This window comes from Miscanthus floridulus, chromosome 8 (genome assembly GCF_019320115.1).
Source record: "Miscanthus floridulus cultivar M001 chromosome 8, ASM1932011v1, whole genome shotgun sequence".
NCBI lineage: Eukaryota > Viridiplantae > Streptophyta > Magnoliopsida > Poales > Poaceae > Miscanthus > Miscanthus floridulus.
The window spans coordinates 195,399,853-195,419,802 of NC_089587.1; the positions used below are offsets into that span (position 1 = coordinate 195,399,853).

Genomic DNA, 19,950 nt, shown 5'->3' on the forward strand with positions numbered 1-19,950 from the left:
CTAGCCAGCTCCCACCCTTGGGGCTTAACCGCCTTGCTCTATGAGCAGTTCCTCTGTGTTGGGCCAAATTACACAGAAGCAAGCATCCATCACTCACTCTCGACCCTCCCCTCAAAAAAAAAAAAAAAAAAAACTCACTCTCGACCCTAGCTTCGTCGTAAAAAAAAACCAACGCATCCGCCGCGGCCACCGGTGACATCGCCGGTCGCCGCGTCGCTTCCCTCCACTGGGCCACCACGCAGTACCGCGCACGCTTCGCCTCCTCGAACTCATGCTCCCCGTGGGGCTCCGTGCCTGATGCCGCCATAGCCGAAACCCTGAAGCCCTAAACCTCCCGAAACAGTCATGGATGAGCTCGTGTCGGCGGCGCTGGAGGAGGTGTGCGCGCGCCTCGCGCCGGGGATCCCCGTCGTGGACCTATGGCCGGCGCTCCGCGGCGCGCTCGATGCCACGGGCCTCCCGCTAGGTCCATCAGTCAAGCGCGCCCTGTGGGCTCGCATCCTTGCGCTCCGCGTCGTCAGCCTCGTGGAGGGGGGCGGGGACGGGGTGCCCGTCTCTGCCGGCGACCCCGCGGAGAAGGACTTCGAGGAGGCCGAGCGGCGGGGCATGCGGCTCGTGGCGAGCGCGGGGATCAGGGACAACTTCCTGGGGTTATACGAGCGCAGATTCGCGAAATCAGAGTTCAGTGCCGTCCAGAAGGCGACATTGGAATGTGTTGCGGCAAGCAGGTGCATATCGCAATGGGTTTTGAGCAAATATATGATTGCTTACGCCTTCCATTTCAAGTTCATTAATCAGTCTGGGCGTTGGGTATTTGTGACTTGCTAGGAATTGGAAGACTTTCAATATGTAAATCACTTAATTTATATATGATGTTACCTTGCAAGAGAGAATTTATGTTATGTGTACGGATTTTAAAGCCATAGAGCTGCAATTTTAAAGCCACAAGTTAGTAGTAATTATTGACATTGTCCAACAGAATGGTTATTAGCCTTTCTTGCACTTTTGTATCGTTTCCAATTTATAACCTGTTCACATAATGCGGTATGTTCATATTCAAATTCTTTATCTTGCTTTTAACTATGTTTGTGGTTTCTTACATCATCTTTTCGTTTATAGGACTTCTGGGGTAGCGCAGAGTGAACTTTGCAAAAAATTTAAAATGAAAGGAAATAATTTCTATTTTATTGCAAAGAGTCTTGAATCACAGCGGCTAATAGTTAGACAATCAACTATAATAAAGGTGAAAGACCACGGAGCTGAGAGGGAAGATGCCTCACAGAATAAACATGTTATCAATACCAATTCACTATATCTCTCCCGATATGCCAAGGACCTGAACATGACTTCACAGCAAAGAATTGAGATTACAAAGCCTGAACTACTTGGGAGCAATGAAGAGACCAATGTAGATGCTTTCCAAGAAGATGGAACTTTTGATGTTAACTCCAAGAATGATATATCTATTCATGATTATCTTCCAGCAATGAAAGCCATATGTGATAAACTTGAAGAAGCAAGCGGAAAGGTCAATTTCTCCCACATTTTTCCCCATTGAAGCTATGCTAATCTGCTTTAGATTTTTCCAGTTTGCTAATTTGCTTGATTATTTCCCCTAGGCTCTTGTTGTGTCAGATATAAAAGTCGATCTCGACTACAGGATGGCATATGGGCACAGAGCATGGAGAAACGTAAGCCTCCTTGAAATAAGCTATGGTGTGTTTGGTTTGAGGAACCAACTTTTCCTACCATTCCTCATACTGAGCAAGTAGATTAGGTTTGGATAGTTCATTCAACATTCTGCTCCTCAAACCAAACACCCCAAGTTTACACTATCTCTGTTGGTCCTTATTTTCATGGGTTGTTACTTAGATGACCTATTCCTCAGGTATTGCATAGGCTAAGAGATGCACAACTTGTTGAGACATTTGATGCCGAAGTTGATGATAAGGTGATGCTAATCTCTTGCTATTTCATATTTTCACTTGCTATTTAATGCCACTTTCTAATACTTTTTTGGGGTTCATTCTCTCAGTTCCTGACGCTTCCTGTCGGGATTAAAATGTTAGTTTAAATCTGTAATTCAAAAACTGTTAGGCTTTTAGAAGTGTAGTTTGTCATAGGATTTACAGTAATTTGAGTTACTGTTTATTAGCATGATTCCATAACCCAGTTTACATGCTACTTCAAACATGCATATGTTTTTGGACTGAAGAGGCAATGGTTTGCAATTCCATTTTTGATTAAATATGACTGAGAGTAAACATGGTGCTGGAGCTGAGACTTTGTACATTTCAACCCAAAGACATGGAATGCTTGACTATAAACCTAAATGAGAAAAAGCATCATCTCACTCATCTTGTCCACCCTTTGAGCTCCCTTCTTTGGCAACAGCAACTTTCGGAGCTGCAACAAATCAGACGCAATATAATGTACATAATCTGGCTAGGCTTACAACCACATAGATGATTCACTCTGCACTGCACCATGCCTGCTTTAATACTTTTCTGTTTCATATACATTCTTAAGCAACAAGCTATAATGTTATTCCATGTTTCAGGTTGTCCGCTGTTTGCGTCTACTGAAAAAATTTGATCCAAATGAGTTTCAGCCAAAAAGTATAGCCTCAAATTTTAAATTTGTCAAAAAAGGTCAGGCAACTGATAAAATTTTGGAACTTCCATTTGAGAACTGTATATATGATATGATCAGTGCCCAAGGGACAAAAGGTATTACACTTGTTGAGGTACTTCTCTGAACCTTAAATTCGTGCAACTTTGTGGTATTATGTGTTTTCGATGATATGCTAGACTGGTGCTTACATTATCCTATTATTGCACTGCTGTTGTGCTTCCTTTCTAGTTATGCATGTTATCGTTACCTAATTTCTTCTTCAATACTTGATTATGGTTGCCTAAAACCAGTTCGAAGATATTTGTTTGTTTGGTTGTGGACTAGTTTCAGCAATAGGTTATTTTATTTAGGGACCTGGAAACATGAATAATTTCTCATGCAAAGATACAGCAACTTCCTGGGACAGTAATAACATTGTTACTTGACTCAATAAGACAATATGCTTCCTAGTGGAAAAAAATAGATCCATGAGCAAAAGCTCCTGTCGTGAACCCCACAGTGCATTGATGATCAGTATATGGAGAAGCTTGAATACACATCATTATGTGATAGAGATTTTGTTTGCTTATGTCATCTGATGTGGGATGATAGTTTGTTTTTGTTTATCTTAAAATTAGTAACTAATGTCTAATGCAACTTCTGATTAGATTGGCAAACGTCTTGGACTCAACAATTCGAAAAAACTTCATAAACGAGTATCATCCATGCTAAAAAAATTCGACCTAACATGGGAAGCAGAAGTTCCAGACAAGACATCACAGTACCGAATTTGGACTTCAAAAAACTTCTCACTCTACAAAGCTGGTACTGCTCTGCAAACTTTTGAGGCACTATCAGAAGACTCTGATGATTGTTCGGATTTGTGGTCCCTAGTTCCATCTAAGGTTTGGATACTTTGGAATCACCTAGTTCACATGGAAAACTACTCTTGCTTGAAGAAGGGAACCATGACGAACCAGTTGGACATCATATCCAGAACAACCTTGATGCTTCTGCTGTAGTTTCTCAGTTAGTTGAAGAAGGTACAATGACCTATATTTGCATAATTTATCTCTTCATTTTGTTAAGGTTCTGTGATTAATATCTCTGGGGATTGCCATGCTGCAGTAAGAGCTCGCAGTTTCTGTACTGTCTATAAACTGTGCCATGCTTTGACTTTAAGATCACTAGTAGATCCATAGAGCTTTATGCTTTTTCGAAGCATATATCTGAATTAATACATCTATAGCTGGGCAATATAATCTGTTTCAAATCCTGCATATGCTTTTCCTCAAAGAGTCCTATTTAAATCACGAAGGGCACTCTTTGGTTGGTTTCTAGATTCACAAGTTTAGAAGTTTTTCAGCTAAGGGTGGTTATTAGTTCTAATTTTTTTCAAGTAATACCGTGCCTTGATTTTGCGGGCTACTACTTCTCTAGTTCTTGTGTATCGTTAAGTTTCTTCATATGGGATTAGTTAATCTTTTCCTTGGCAAACTAGCAAGCTATATGTTTAGGTTTCAAGCAAATTGCTACTCAACTCAGTGTAAATGATCACAGTGCTTTTCTTTAGATAAAGTTGCTTTGGGTCAGAGGAGGAGGCTGTCGGTGCCGTCCATTAACTTCTGATGATCAACGCCATAGAAGGATTCTACACATGTTAAAGGTTGCTTCCCAAGTATTTGTCAATTGAGATTCTTTGCATAGATCTATCAAATGCAGATGTGTATGTAATTTAATATTTGTGACAGTTCAATACTGGATGTCATGGCATGGAATTTACTCTATATTTGATGCAGTACCTGTTCCATATTTCATTTGCATTGTGTATGCAACCTGTCATGTGCTGGTCTTATTATCTTATTATTATCTATTGTTTTTGCTGTTACTTGTTTACTTCCAGTGTTCGTAATTTGGAATTGCAGAAACGGGTCAGTTTTTTAACCGGGTGTGTTGGCTTTAGGCCAGTATGCTTTTTAATGGGGGTGGGGGTGACCCTCTATGATTCAAGATAAGCATCCCTGGTTTTTGCATATGGCATGGTGATATGGTACCGATAGTTACTCTAGCATTTCATATTTTTCTTCCAGATAAAACTCTTTTGAATGTAGTCTACTATTTTGTATTTTTTTCCATATTAAACTATTTTGATTGTTTATATTTCTTCAAAGGGTTAGGCAGTGTATATTTGTAGTCACCATGACCTGTGAGACAAGCCTATTTATTGTGGGCTTTGATAAAATTTCACATGCATTCTTGTCCTTGTCACCCTAGGTAATAGTATCCCTGTTTTCAAATATATGTTATTCAAAATCTGTGCAGTCAAAGCCTCTGATTGTAACAAAACTAACTAAATAAACTGTATGAGTTGGTAGTTTGGAAAACTACCAGTGTATTCATTAAGTATTTTTTAGCAATATAACAGTTTTTACAATTCTACTTTCATTTTCATATATAATAATTTTCAAAGTGGCATATTGTAGACCACCTGATATATTTTTGAATGGAGCGAGTGATAGTTACTACTTAGATAATTCTTTTTTAATCCTAGTCAGAGTTAGTAACAGCAACTTTCAGCTTCCAACATTTTCCTTTTTGTGTGTGTTCATGTTCATGCTAGTCCTTTGGGTGCCTTTAGCATGTCTAGTTGTATTTGATCATTCTGTTTGCCTTTTCTCTTTTGGGCCCTTGCAGAAGAAGAAATTTGTACTGAAGGTGGAGTTACATAAATGGTTAGAACGTCTTGAAAAGAAGGACGGAAAAATAATGGATAGGAAGACATTGACTCGCACGTTGAATAAGCTTCAGCAAGAGGGAAGCTGTAAATGTATCAAAGTCAGTGTTCCCTTGGTCACAAACTATACTCGCAGTCGTCTCATTGATGTAATACTGCATTCTTCTGTTGGAGACTTGTCACCAGAACTTGTGGATCAATTTAGGATCAGACAAAGGAACTTTGACACTCAATCTCGCGCAGGTGCAGCAGCTAAAGTGAAGCAAAATCAACATATGACTGCCATACCTGGTCTGAGGATTTCACGCAGAGTTAAAGTTTACAAACCATTACTATTAGAAGCTATGTATGCAAATGGATTCATAGGTGCAAAGATGATTCGAGCAAAGTTATTGCATAAATTTCTGTGGGCTTATGTCAATTCTTTGCCAAATTGGTGCAATGCGTTTGGTTGCGCCAAAGAAGGGCATTATGATAAGAGCCTTAATCAATCATGCCTGTTATTTTCTATGGAAGAAGCTATGAAAGAAATGCCCCTTGAACTCTTTCTACAAGTTGTTGGGTCAGCAAAGAAGATTGATAACATGATAACTTGTTGTAGGCTTGGAAAAACACTTTCAGAAATACCTACCAAGGAATACAATCAGCTCATGGATACTCATGCCTATGGTCGACTCTCACGTTTAGTAAATATTTTGGACAAGCTCAAGGTAATGTACTTGATATTCTTTTCTAATATTTGTAGTTAACCTTGTGAGAACCTACAACTTGGATTCTTCCTACCCAAGTACCTTTGGCCATTGAAGAATGAGTCGAGCAGTCGTCCGCATAGCCTACCCTGGGATTGAGCTTATGAGTAAGGAAGAGACGGTGTGCTCCTAAAAACTATTACTGAACACTAATCTTAAAGGCTATTTAGTAATTGCTAATTTGCTACACTTGGTACATATGTTCGATACTTGCTACATTGTTCAATAATCAATACTTAATCGCATAGGTGACTATTGTTGCAACAAACTGATCACTTTAGCTATGTTTCACAGCTGGTTCAGTTTGCAAAAGAATTCTTAGAAGATGCTGGTGTACCGTCAAATGCCATGTCTACACATTCGATGGAGCTCAGGCCTTACATCGAAGAACCTATACCTAAAATTCTTCCATCTTCCCAACTGAACAATCATCGGAAAATTCGGCATGATTTTGTACTTTCAAAGCACGAGTTTGTTGATTCATATTGGGAAACACTAGAGTGCTGTTATTTAACAGCTGGCTTGGCTGACCCGTTGAGTGCCTTCCCTGGCAGCTCTGTCCCTGAGGTTTGTCACATCTGCTGTACATCATTGACGCATAGGACTATCACCTACCACCCTCCCTCCATGTTGAATAAATGTACTTAGCGCCTTTTTGTTTTCCCCCCAACTTACATAAGCTAGCTTCTGGGTCATTGGCAGTACGGTAAGAAACACCACCCTAGATGCCGAAATAAGTTTCCCACGTTTGTGTTTACCATGCTGCCCTTGGGCCATAAGCTATCTTATATAAGTCCGGATGGAAACAAACTAGACTCTTAGAATTTGAATTGTCAAATTCCTCAACTTTGAATGCTAATATAGCCGTGATAACTATTTATATTGACAACTATGAAAAATAGTGACTTGGATTTGACATGAGAATGTTTCATAATATACATATTTTATTCGTTTAACTTGCATATCATTATAAACCACTTGATGGAAAAAATACTTATTGGAGATTCTTATCCAAAACATTATATTCGCGAACCTGGAAGTAACCTTTGTACTTGTCATTTTTATTTAATCCCTTTATGTACTAAAGAAAAAATATATTTATATATTTCTATGGTGTTATCAAAATTTGACTCCCTATTGTTGTCTGGACAAATTGCATAGTGTTGTTTGTTTCCACTTAAAATATGCTTCACTAATCATTATCTTCATATTTCTGCACTTGATATTAATTCTTCTTTTCCTCCTATTGTTTTAACTGAGCTGTGCATGTTTGTTGTGGGGTTGGATAGGTGTGTTTTATGGGATAACATAGCCTCATTTCCCTGGAGATGTGATGGAGAACTAAGTAAAAATGGCACCAAGAAGGATGCATAGAGAAGTGATATCAAATTAATTTCTTAATTGTTTTATATGTGGGCCCCTATCGCTCCTTATATATAGAGATGGATGGCTGCAACGAATAAATCTTAAGTTCTTAACCATTAAAGCAACTCTTATCTCAAGAAATCAATCCTATGTTACTGAACTTGACTTAGGCGAATAACAAGCATCCTAATCTGACCTAGCTTACTCAGCTCGGGCCACGCTGCCCCGCCTGTGGAGCCCAGCATAAGTGTGGTCTTACATAATGTTGCGTTTAAATGGGTGACTCTGGCCTGTATCTTTGGTAGTTCACAGCCTCCCGCTTCTGCCAGCTGGGTTTGATTTCAGTACCACATGCCTGCTTCTGCAGTTGCTTTAATTGATAGTTATTTTTGATGAGCAACTGCTGCAGTGCTGTTTTTTTTCTTGAAAACGCAGGAGAGCTGTGTATCATTATATTAAGAAAGGAAAAAAAAAGGATAAGAACCCTTAGGAAAGTCACATACCCACACCACTCAGATTACAAAGAAAAATGCGCACGCGCCCTTTTACAAAAGAAAAAAAATCAACCACGACCTAAACTTAACTCTCTCTTGGGACAAGGGCAAGGATGTAATTTGTGCCTTGCGCCCCAGCCAACCCCCAATAGTGCAGCTCCTCGCTAGCTGCTGCAGTGCTGTTGCCAGAAGTCTCACTACTGTTAGAGCTATTTGAGTCACTAATGGTGTGTTTGGTTTGAGGAATGGAGTGATCCATCATCTTCTCACTCACTTTGCTGTTTGGTTTGTGGGATGGATGGGTTGATCCATCACCAGCTCATCCCCCAGAAGCCAATAATTAGTATAAGCATGAGGAATGGAGCCATCCAAGTCTGATTCCACCAAAATCATCGGATGAACTCATAATGCACTACCTCATCTAGAATAGGGTGGTTCCTCAAACCAAGGTTCCAAAAGACGCTAGGCGCTAGGCAGACGCTAGGCTACTTCCTAGCGCCTGGATGGATTAAACGTAGATTAAACGTGATTAAGCGTTTGTGCTTTTTTTATTTGTTTTATTTTGTTTTGGCAACACATATGACTCAGATTAGATTCCCAACTTCGATCTCAAAAGACATTGTAACACATTCAGGCAATTCTGATTCCAATTCTTGCAAAATTTTAAAGAAGTGTGAAGGGACTTGTAACTTTGATCCCCACACGTCATGTTTCCCTTTTCCCTGGCTCTTCCACATGCTTTTTTGCTGCCCGCCAGCCCGTGCGGTCACAGATAGCCCACCAAGCCAGCCATGCCATCCCTTTTTTCGCGTTTCTGCACTACTTAAGCACTGCCTCATGCCTACATGCACCACCTAGACATGTCCAGAGTTTTATTGGACGCCCAGGCACTAAACAAGACGCTAGGGGTCTGTTTCAGGTTTGATCGAGAGTAAACGTAAGTTTAATTATGTTTTTTAGAAACATGCCTCAAACCAAACAACCCGTAATTTCCTGAATCTTAATAATTGTATCTTCTCTATTTCTTGTTTGTACCTTTTGACTTATATTGGCAGATCTGCAGCTGCAAGCACTTTATTGTTTGTTACTTGTCAGAATCATTACACTATCTATTACTGAAGCCTTAAAACTCTTGCAGAGACCAGAATAAACTTCCTTTTTCTAAAAAAATTACTGAAGCCTTGTTACTTGTCAGAGTTTTTGCACTATTACTTAAGCCCATTATACCCACTGGAAACTGTATTAGCTGGAAGTGGCTATCTGTCTAGCTCTCTTAGATCAGAGCTTTTATTTACATTGTTTTGGATACTATATGACATTCTGTCCCATATAGGTTTCGCATCCGCGTTCATGGAGTACACTTAGAGTCATGACTACTGAGCAACGACTGGAATTGCAACAGCGTATTATGAGTGTCAGTGAGAAGGGGAAAATTCCTTTTAAAGACTGTGTTAGAATAGCAAGAGAATTGAATCTCTCTGTAGAGCAGGTATGTGTTTAGATTTTCCTCTGTTATCATTTATTGATCTGAAGTACTATATTTATTTGATCTCATTTTGCATTTCTGTATTTCTTTAGCTTGTATTTTTAACTCTATGCTACCACAGGTTCAGGGTTTGAACATAAGTAGCATGCAGTGCATTGTTTTAACATGCAAAATGGTTCATTTGTCACCATCTTGGAGTGCTTGTGTTTAAGCATGTGAGGCATAATGTGCTACTTTGCATTATTGGCTTGATTGTGTCATTATCCTGTGATCCCCCCTTCTAGATGCTTCCCTACTCTCTGTCATGGGGTTGTGATGGATAAGGGATCACCTTATCTGACATATTTACACAACACATGCTGCAAAAGTATGGTATATTTAGCGAAACAGTTCTTGCTACACCCTACAGCGTAGGGGTAGATGGGGCAAATAAGGAATATAAGGGCAAGGGGATACATGGTGAATCCTCTGGTTTAGCCTGATTGAGTGAACAATATGCAACATGAATGATATGTGCTTGGTTTAGTTAGTGGATAAAAACTCTGTGCTACAGATAATAGAAATGTAGAATAGATACCTGGGAAGAACAAATAAATAAAGGTAATTGCAATATCGATTTGAATATAACATCACTGGCACAATTGGGACACAAGTACAAAAATATCCCGTAACAATGTGCTAGCTGCTTCAAACTTGTTACCCTGCTGGCAAAGCTACCTTGCATAGCACTCACTCTGTCTCAGGCACCAGAGTTAGGTCCAGTGGCGCACATTGCGAGACAGGATATTTTTCACTATGTTTTTTGTTTCATTTATTTATCTTTTCCTACTGATTGGCATTTTTAATTGTCTATTCTGTATACAGTTCTTCCTTAGTGTACTGATCAGCAGGATTGGTTTCTTATATAGGTACTTCGCCTTTCATATGAAAGGCAATCTCGGCTCCGTGAACAGCCCAGCGTTACTGCTAAACAAAAGCAGCAAAGGGTTAGTTCTGGATTGACTCCTGAGAGAAGAAAGAGACGTGCCGATGGGACCAGCCTGAAGCTTCTTAAACGTAAAGTACAAGCAAGTGGATCTGCTGAACAAATATTGGGGCAACCTACTCTTGATGAAGAAGTACCAGAGACAATGTCTTCATCATCCATTGACCATGCAAACAAAAGTGATCAGCCCGTGTCAAGAACTGACAGCACTTCCACATATCAGGCAGATGAAGATAAAGAAACCAGTCCAATGATCAGTCGGTATGCTATCTTAAGAAAGAGCTGCATGAGAAGTAAAAGATTCTTTTGGACATATGAATCTGATAGGTATTATTATTTTTGTCTGTCCATGCTTGGTCTGAAAATTGATTTCTAAACCTCAATACTTTAGTTGAAGGTTATACATGATGGTCCTGACCATTTTATTATTATTTACAGAAAACTGCTCATGATATACATTAGAGTGCGTGTAATACTTGGGGCAAGATGTTATCGTGTAGCTTGGAGCTCTCTCTCTGATCTTCCAGCTCCACCAGATACATGTCGCAGAAGGATGGCAGTACTATTGAAAACAAACGAAAAGATAAGAGGAGCTGTCATGTGTATATGTAACCTTCTTAGGGAAACGGTATGCTAGATATCTTGAAAAGGAAAGGAGATTGAAAAGGAGAAGATTGCTTCCCCAGATTTCAGAAAGTAGTCATGAAAACAGTTTGGATTCAGATTGTGAGCAATTCAATTGGGATGACTTTGAAGTTCCGGAGATAAAGAGTGTACTTAATGAAGTCCTTGAATTAATTCAAACAGAAAAAGTAGATCAGACCAAGAGAATTGGGCCTGTGAATCAAAAGAATATTAATAATGATAATGATGTCACAAAGGACACAATATATTCACAGGAACTGCCGGTAAGTAATTTCTACATTTAACATAAATTATACACTCTAAATTTGGAGATATACACATGGGAGTAACTACACCCTAGCAGTAGGAAATATTTTCCATATATGTATATATTTGTAAATAATTTTTTTTCCATTTTAGAATAATCAGGCTATACGAGGTGAAACCAAAATGAGTTCAGTTTCAGAAAGCGGATTCTGCGATCCTGAAAAATCATGCAGGACATTCAAATGCAGAAAGTGAAAACATGGATGTCTGCTGCAAACCTCAAGAAAAGATCATTAAGGATCACAGAAATAGGATTATTGAAAGAGGTATATGGAAATCATTGGCTGTTGCAAATGCAGTGGAGCTTCTGAAGTTGATTTTCCTCAGCAAATCATTAGGATCAAATGTACAAGCTTCACTTGCGGCAACACTGCAGCTTTATTCAGAGAGCGAGATTTTTACTGCTGTTTCCTTTCTTAAAGAAAGAAGATTCTTGGTTAGTATTTCTGAACTTATGTGCCCAACTTAGGTATTTTTATTAGCATTGGGGGCATGTTTGGTGTATGACCCGGGTGAGCCTTACCAAATTTTGGCTCTTCCAAACCCCGTGTGATGCCAAGATGTTGGCAAATTCTAGATTTTGGTTTGTAGCCATACCAACTTGTTGGCAATCACAAACTGGTAGAGAGAGCCATGTCGAAGTTTGTCAAAAACTGTGAATATAACATGGATCCACAAGCTTATCTATTTTTTCCCTGGCAAAATATAGCAAAATGGGGTCTTGTCATCTAAATAATTGTTACAATATGATGCAAACACATTGCAAGTCCTTTACGCCCTTCATAAATTAGCTTCAAGTGTAGTTAGTGTTATCCTAAACGCTAAACAGGTAAAGAGTCGGTCACCCTTTGTTGGATTGGTGCTGCCAAATTTTGAGTATTGGATTGCTGCTGCCAAATTTTCCTTGGTGACGCCTAGACTTTGGTGCCAATCCAAAGTTCCAAACAGCAGGCAATATTTGTTGCTAATACCAAACTGTAGTAGTTTTTTTTTGTTGGCTGTGAACCAGACATCCAATAGTTTATGCAGCACAACAAATAGATGGATATGTGCTATACTATGATTTTTGTTAGTCAAAGTTAAGCTCAATAGGCATTCTTCGTTTCTTATCTTGCAGTGAGCTGTGGTTTAAATTATATTTTCTTAGTGCTCACAACAATTATATTATGTTGTGACTAGAGTTCGAACAAGTGATGGAGACACGGATGACTTCCCGATTAGGATAGGACTACATCAAGGGTCAGCTTTGAGCCCTTATTTGTTTGCCTTAGTAATGGATGAGGTCACAAGGGACATACAAGGGGACATCCCTTGGTGTATGCTTTTCGCGGACGATGTAGTGCTAGTTGATGAAAGCCGAACATGAGTGAATCAGAAACTGGAGTTATGGCGGGAGACTTTGGAGTTCCAAATGTTTTAGACTCAGTAGAACTAAAACTGAGTATATGAGATGTGACTTCGGCACTACTATTCGGGAGGAGGAAGATATTAGTTTGGAAGGTCAAGTAGTGCCTAGGAAGGATACCTTTCGATATTTAGGATCAATGCTACAGAGAGACGGGGATATTGATGAAGATGTTAGCCATAGAATCAAAGCAGGGTGGATGAAGTGGCGGCAAGCATCTGGTGTCCTATGTGACAAAAGGGTACCACATAAGCTAAAAGGCAAGTTTTATAGGACGGACGATTAGACCTGCTATGTTGTATGGTGCAGAATGTTGGCCTACGAAAAGACGACATGTTTAACAGATAAGTGTCGCGGAAATGCGTATGTTGCGTTGGATTTGCGGTCATACAAGAAGGGATCGAGTTCGGAACGATGATATACGTGATAGATTAGGGGTAGCACCAATTGAAGAGAAGCTTGTCCAACACCGGTTGAGATGGTTTGGACATGTCCAACGGAGACCTCCAGAGGCACCGGTGCGTAGTGGAATCCTAGGTCAGGATAGTAACGTGAAGAGAGGCAGAGGAAGACCGAAGTTGACTTGGGTAGAGGCAATAAAAGAAGACTTGAAAGGATGGAATATACCCAAAGACTTAGCCTTAGATAGGAGTGCTTGGAAGACAGCTATTCACGTGCCTGAACCTTGATTGCTTCTGCTGGGTTTCAACTCTAGCCTACCCCAACTTGTTTGGGACTTAAAGGCTTTGTTGTTGTTGTTGTTGTTGTTGTTCTTAGTGCTCACACTTGCATACCAACATGCACTTATGCTCTTGTTGTAGTTTCATATGACTTCCCTTCTGGTATAAGCAAGCAGTTGATATGCTTTGAAATAATGTTGTAAGAATTTCTTAGTTTGTTCTCAAAGGATCATTTTTTTCTTTCCAATTTACTTTCGATCACAAGTATAAGTCCATGTTGGTTTGCCCTAATTCAAACTTTTCTAACTTAGACCATTGGTATCCAGAACTTTATATAAATTGATAGCACTGTTACGAATAAGCGAGACTGAATTGGATAATTGTATTGCGGCCAATGGCGACTATATGTCGAGTACATGAGAGGCACAAGAGGGAAACCTAGACTAGGAGATTAAACTAATACCTTTGACTATAATACCTTAACAAGCATAACATTGGCATTACTAAATTCATAATGAAAACTACTTATATGACGTGTAACTCTTTTCATATGAGATAATATTGTTTTATAGATATTGCTGGTCAGTCAGAAAGTTTGACTTAGGCCAAACCTAGTTGTATATATTTGTGATCTGAGGAAGCAGCACCCATGATATTTGAAATAATGTTATGAAGGATAGTGGAACAATTAACTCTGTAACTAGTCAAACAATTGATTTTTTTTTACTTATGTGTGACTTGCGACTTAAAAGGCCCTGTTATTCATCATCCGTCATTCATGTTTCTTCCCCATTTTGTAGGTTACTGGGAGTGGTGGGAAGCCGTACACCCTTTCTTCACAATTCTTAACCAATGCTTGTTGTTCACCTTTTCCATTTGGTTCAGGAAAAAAGGCTTCTGCATTTTCTAATTGGCTTATAGCTCAGCAAAAGAATACTACAGACAGTGGAGTTTATTTGTATCCAGACATACAATGTGGAGAACTTGTTCATCTATTCTCTCTGGTTTTGTCAGGAAACCTTCTCATTTCACCTTTCTTGCCTAGTGAAGGAGTTGGTGAGGCTGATGAGCCTAACAGCTCTGGTCCTTTGGTCGTAGATACTAGTGGTTTAGGTAACAACAGTCAGAAGCGCAAGGCTGATACGGTGAAACTGAAAAGTGGCAAGGCTAAGAAACAGAAGCCTTTGCCAAAGATAGAAAGTGACTTTTGCTACCGCCGGGAGAAAGGATTCCCTGCTATCCAAATAGGTCTAAATCTTCATAGAATTCAAACAAGCAATTTCTCGCAGGAGTTACATGGTAAAGAATCCTCTATTTTTACTTCAAGCTGGGCAATGAGCAGAAAGAATGTTGATTTGCATGCAGAAAGACATATCATGCCATCGTTTTCAAATTGCTTAAGTTCATATAGGCATTTGTTGTCTGAATCTCAGTTGGAGAACTCTTATAGTGGATGGCCTTGGGATGCTATGAAAAATTTTGCAGAAGAGTTACATTCAGTATTTGAGCACCAAAGTGAATTGTTCACATTGTCTCCTGAACTGTTCAGGAATGCATTTTGTATTATTCATCAAGCTGGTGGGCAAGGAGTTACTTTGAGAGAACTGTCGCAGGCACTGCATCCATTAGGTACTTAATATGCTAATGGCCAATGTTTTCCATAGTTTTTTTTACTTAATAACAGCCATTGTTACAGTTTTTTGTTCTTAAAAAACTGTGCAGCCATGCAGTTGGTCTTAATAATTGTTGACACTCTCAAGAGATTTCAGCTGGCTGTTAAGGTAATTCTGTAACATGCAGAGTATACAAGTACTGTAGGTGTGGGTTAAATGCTACTGTTGTTTCTTTCTTGTCGAATTTTTCTTAGGTTTGCTTGCCCTTCTCCATTAGCTAATGGGTGGGATTCATTCAATTGCTTCATAGGTCAATGCATATGATGGTGTTGAGATTGTGGACTCGTTACATTCGGCAAAGTATCATATAACTACACTAGCAGAATGTGATAATTGCTGCTGTACAGATCCTCCAACTTCTCAAGTTGTTGATAATGAAAACACAAGAAATCTACTGAAAGAGAAGCATACCAGGCCTATTAATTTTGCTGGTCCTATAAAAATGCTTGGTGATGGGCACACAGTGACAGTAATTAATGTTCAAAGCAAGTTGAGCTCACCTCATATTTACAGCAAAGATCCTGGGGATGAGGAAAGGTTATCTACTCCAGGAGAGAACAATAAGGAGAGTAGTTGCTATCATAATTGTGAAAGGCATTGTTATCAGCCTATATTACCATGGATAAATGGCGATGGTAGCACTAATAGCACTCTCTATGAAGGTTTAAGTCGCCGAGTTATTGGTTATGTCATGCACTATCCTGGACTAATGGAGGTGTGTTTGCTTTATTTGTGCCTGCTCTTTCTAAATAGGAAACTAATATTTTGCTTGTTCGTTGAATGCAATACCACAATAACTTCTCTATTTCATTTTACGGCATCACCGCACTATCCTTTACTTAGGAAAAATAAATTCATTTTTGAGAAAGAATTCAGGTATGTAGGGTCTAGCAAAGACAGCAGGAAAGTTTCATACAATTCTATGAGTATATATGAATTGTTCACATCTGATTGCATTCCTCAAATTCAGTTGTTAGAAATTTAGGATCTCAAAATCAAGTTTCTGACATGTTACTACCTCATTTTGGATTATTCAAAATTTACTTTTGTGATGTTAGAATGTCCGGAATACTGAAAAATCACTTTAGTTATGACAATCTGATTGGAGTACATTACTCATATATAGTCATATTTCAGAAACCAGTTAAAAAAGAACTAATATACTAGGCCAGAGATGGGGTACCCATGCATAGTTAGTCGGAGCCCTACCTTTTTCTAGTATAGTACTTGTTATTTGGTACTTGTTGGTTTGCAAATGCTACTAATCTTTTACCACTATTTGTTCAGAATACTTGGCACTTGGCAGCACACATGCCTCCACCCTTTTACTTTGCCCATGGCTAGTTATTTAGTTCAGTTTGCTTATCTACAAACACAAATATCCCCTTACTTAGAGAAAAGGTGATGTTTTGGACATGGACATGGTTTAAAAACATCACAACTTTGACGATTGATTTCTGTTGAAAACTTAATGTATACATACGACCAACTAAAATTATGATAATAATAGTGTATTTTCAGTTTGAATATACATGCTGTCTTCATATGACATCTTAATACATATGAAGATGTCACAAGTTAAACTTGAATCACTTTTGCGATGGGAGTGTTAAATAGAAGACAAGAATTAGTTGTGAAGAGCATTTTTGGCTGCACTGGATAAAAATAATGGTTGCCTAGGTAACGTATTTCTCAAAGTTGACAAATATCTGTGAATGGAGATTGTAGACATATTAGCTATACATGCTCATACATGTATGCTTCATATTTTAGTTTTTTTTATATGTTGACTCGAGTATACAAACATATTTGCTGTTCGATGTTTTTGAGATTATTTAGCTCGTCCTGGAAATGTTGTCTCCAATGCTATTAAAAATTCTAGTGATACATGTAAATGTGTACTATGGCTCATTTACCTTGATCAGGCTATCCTTTCTGTGTTGCGACTAGAAAATGGCTCATTCTCAGATATTAAGTTACTGTTCCATTAGTTAACTTTTATTCTAAACAAAAAGAAACCATTGTTCTAATCGCATGCTATACTCTTATTGTGTTGTAGGAAGATGTTATCCGTCGGATGGATGTATTGAATCCTCAGGTATCTGGCCCATTTTCTGTTTCGATCCTCAGGTTACTGTTCAATTAGTGACGCATTATCTTTTGACAGACTTGCAGGACCCTGCTAGAAAAGCTAACGCTCGATGGGAACCTTCATGTTCGGGTGTTTGAAGAACCTGTGCCAATGGCTCCGACCATACTGCAGGGTCTGTTCAAGCAACACTCTAGTAAAGAACCATCAAAATGTGTAAAGCGCTACTTCGCAAACCCAATGAGCACATTACAACTGTAACTGTAAGAATATTTTAACTTTGTTCTAGATCCAGAGTCGTGAGTGCATCATGATTTGGAATGTTTAAATGTTACCCTCCCCGGAAGTGCTAAGGGCCTTGCAGAACTGAACCATCATGGCTTGTCCGTTTTCCAGCCGTGCTTGGTCTAAGACACTCAGTCCCAGGCGCCGTTGTTCTGGGTTCTGCCGCGTTGGTTCATGCATGAAAGTTATAGCTTTACCAGAGGTAGCATCCGCAGGCGTTTACCCAAAAGAGAGGATGGTGAAAGCATCTAGTCTAGACCCCTAATTCTGTTTTAATGATTAATGATGACACAATTATTATGATTAATGTGTGTGTTGTAGGGGCATTACTTAGTGAGGTCATAGCGATGATTGATTGATAGACAACTATGATTTTCATGCCCCTATTGATGGATTTTATGTCGGTTACAAAGGACGGAGTGACAAGGCGAAAGACAGGACTGTTAGTTCTAAGTATCGATTGACACTTGAGTCTAATGGGTGGATGTGGTGCATACTTGTCTAAGTCTAGCGCTAAGTAGCTCAGATGGTGCCCTAAGATCAATTGGAACTTAATCCATTTTTTAAAGGTGTTTGAATAGATGAAACTGAAGGTATTTTAGGGTCATTGGATTTCTCCAGTGCTAACCCGTGAGGAGCTTAGGCCATGTGTTGGAACTGTAGCCATTTTTAAAGGTGTTTGAATAGATGAAAATGGAGGTATACGGTCATTGGATTTCTCCAGTGCTAACCCATGAGGAACTTAGGCCATGTGTTAATGGCTTGGCTAGTTACTGTGCTCTGAACCATATACTCCCGTGGTCATTGGCGAAGTGCCACTGTAGCTTAGGCCCCATGTACACAGGCTAGGTACACAGTGGGCTCCTAGACCAACTGTGGTGCCACGGAGAAGCACCGGAGAATATACACTGGAACAATAACTAGCCGTTGCAGTATCATCAAGAAACATGCTACAACAAGGGACGCCATAACTTGAACCAAGATTGTGTTTGGTTGAGCATATAAAAAGTGCTTCTGCTCTGAAAAAGCAGAAAGCCAACCAAATGGGTAAAATCTAAAGCTGTTTTTTTTTCATAAGCTACTTTTATGTAGTATAATTTTCAAAGCACCTTGGACCCTACTTTTGACTTCCTACTTTTTAAAATCGGTAATGCTGTGGGTAATACGTCCGGATGCCCACATTGGTTGGCCTCGCTCGCTCGAATGGCCCAACACTATCAATCGTATGGTCGCTCGCATTGCCAAAAAAAAAAAAAAATATTCGCTCACTTTCCTCTCGAATTGTCGCCGTGACCGCACTCATTCTCGACTCGCCGCCGCGCCTGCACTCTGTCTTGCTGCTGCCGCCTTTCCCCGCCGCTCGCTCCCTCCCACGACGCGCGTGCCCACCCGCAGCGCTTGGCTCCCTATTCCCGGGTCGTGCTCCATCCTGCGCTGCGCCACGCCACGCGCCTCATCTTCTCCCCCACCCACCCACCCACCCACACTACCACGTCCGTCCCTCCACCCCGTCGTAGCTCGGCTGGCTGGCTCCGATGGGGTACGTGATGTCGGCAGTGGAGAGGGTGCTAGAGCAGCCCACGACGTCAACCATCGAGGGTGGCCTGGGAGACGGCGCTCCTCGCAAGCCCCTTTGGGTGGCGGCTCTCCTCGGCCCCCTGCTCGGTTAGGCCTCGCTATTGCCACTCCAGCGCCTCCGCCAGGGTGGCCCCCATCCACTCCCTGTCCTCCTCGCCGATCTATCGCAGTTCACCACCAGGTAGTAGGTCGTGGCCACGCGACGAACGCTGTGTTTCAAGTGTTTCAGACGTTTCAGACCTTTTTTGTTTCAAGTGTTTTATCTGGATGTTTCAAAAAGTAGATCTCAAATGTTGCATATGTTGCAATGACAAAATACGCATGTTGCAAGGCTATGTTTCAAGTGTTCCAGGTGTTTTCAGACGTATGTTGCAAATGTTTTATTTGGATGGTTTAAAGGTAAATCTTGATGTTGCACATGTTGCAATGGCTATACACGCATGTGTTCAAGCACATGTTTTAAGTGTTTCATTGTTTCAGACATATGTTACAAATGTTTCATCTGGATGTTGCAAAAGTAGATCTAGTGTTGCACATGTTGCTATGGCTATATATGCATGTTTCAAGTGTTTTATATGTTTTAGCGTATGTTGCAAGTGTTTCATTTGGATGCTTCAAAAGTAGATCTTGGGAGATCACGTGTTGCAATGGCGGCGGTGGCTGACGGACAGCGGCTAGCCGTAGCTGCCTACTGCTGCTAGTGCGCCGCCGTGGGTCACCGCGTCGCCTGCTTGTGCTGTTGCGTGCATGTGGGCATGGGAAACGAAGCGGGTTCGGAGTGGTCCCGCGTGCGTGGGCAGGGGCGAGCGAGTTGCGTGCGTTGGGCCTAGGCGCGGGAGTTCCATATGGATAGACGTGGCCTC

The 19,950-nt window shown here is 40.2% G+C and overlaps 1 pseudogene; it reads left to right on the top strand.

The window, feature by feature from the left end:
- The first annotated feature begins 150 nt into the window (after window positions 1-150).
- LOC136477840 (uncharacterized) lies at window positions 151-17,595 on the top strand (annotated as a pseudogene).
- Window positions 17,596-19,950: the final 2,355 nt, after the last annotated feature.